Source organism: Sinocyclocheilus anshuiensis, unplaced genomic scaffold (genome assembly GCF_001515605.1).
Source record: "Sinocyclocheilus anshuiensis isolate Anshui unplaced genomic scaffold, SAMN03320099.WGS_v1.1 scaffold274, whole genome shotgun sequence".
Lineage (NCBI taxonomy): Eukaryota > Metazoa > Chordata > Actinopteri > Cypriniformes > Cyprinidae > Sinocyclocheilus > Sinocyclocheilus anshuiensis.
In genome coordinates this window covers 548450-549701 of record NW_015547698.1, presented here as the reverse complement: position 1 = coordinate 549701, position 1252 = coordinate 548450, and positions in this window count along the sequence as shown.

The window sequence follows — 1252 nt, the reverse complement described above, 5'->3', positions numbered from 1 at the left end:
TCTCACATGTGGTGATACAATCAGTGGTAATCAGGGATACCTGTTTGAATGTCTAATAATCAGTCAAATGAACATCTCTTATTGTGTTCTTGAGTCTTTCCTAACAGGGGTGCACATATTTCTTTAAACAGTATTGTTCTAGTTACTTTTTTTCCTTTCTGTTTTCAAAATGTATCAGATATCACAAGATTTCAAGATTTCAAGCAACTTCATCCTGAAGCAGGGCCAAAACTCTTTGAAAACTGGGCTACTATCAGTGACCGAATTCGGTAACGCTTTAAATTACAACCCGCAAAGAACTACGTAAGTATACTGAATTCACGGTGTACGTTTCTGTAGTTATATTGTACCTATAAAAAACGTATGTTTAGGTATAAGGGAACAATGTGTTACATTTTGGTAATACAGGGATAACAACCATATGCAACCTACAAAGAACTGTGTAAGTAAACTGAAGTTACAGTGTAACTTTTTTGTAATTATAGTGTACCTATTCAGTACCTCCCTGTAGGTATAAGGGAATAATATGCGAAGTGTGGGGAATAAAGGGAGTAACAACCTGTAAAATTACAAATAATTTATACTGTAAGTATTTTGAAACTAAGTGGTACCTATTCTAATATTACGTGGTATGTATGGCCTAAACAACAATCTTATGTTTGGGAATGATTTAGAAAGACAATATATACTTTTTATAATTTTATATTGGTATTTTATTATAGGCACATAGGTATTTTTTAACCATGGGGTAAACATTCTATTATTAAAGGATGGACTGATATACCATCAAGGTTCAATGCAGCTTAAAACAAGCTTACCTCTTTCCAGCTGTTCGCAGAAAAAATACATGATACAACTTTTGTATTTCAGTGGATGTATACTGTTGTGTTTTTATAGCAAAAAAAAAATGTAGAGGGTTTAATTTGTGCATCGAACAGTTAAATTAAAACTAGTGCAATATTTTTCTCTGTAATTACTATGCAAATATACACTTGTTCTGTGTTTAAGTCCAACTTGTTCCTCCCTTGTTCCATGTAGTTACAGGGTAAATACAACATTTGCAGGCTGTAAATGAAAGTGGTGCTTGTTCCCCCCTTGTTCCATGTAGTTACAGGGTAAATACAACATTTGCGGGCTGTAAATTAAAGTGGTGCTTGTTCGCCCCTTGTTCCATGTAGTTACAGGGTAAATACAACGTCTGCGGGCTGTAAATTAAAATGGTGCTTTGTTCCCCCCTTGTTCCATGTAGTTA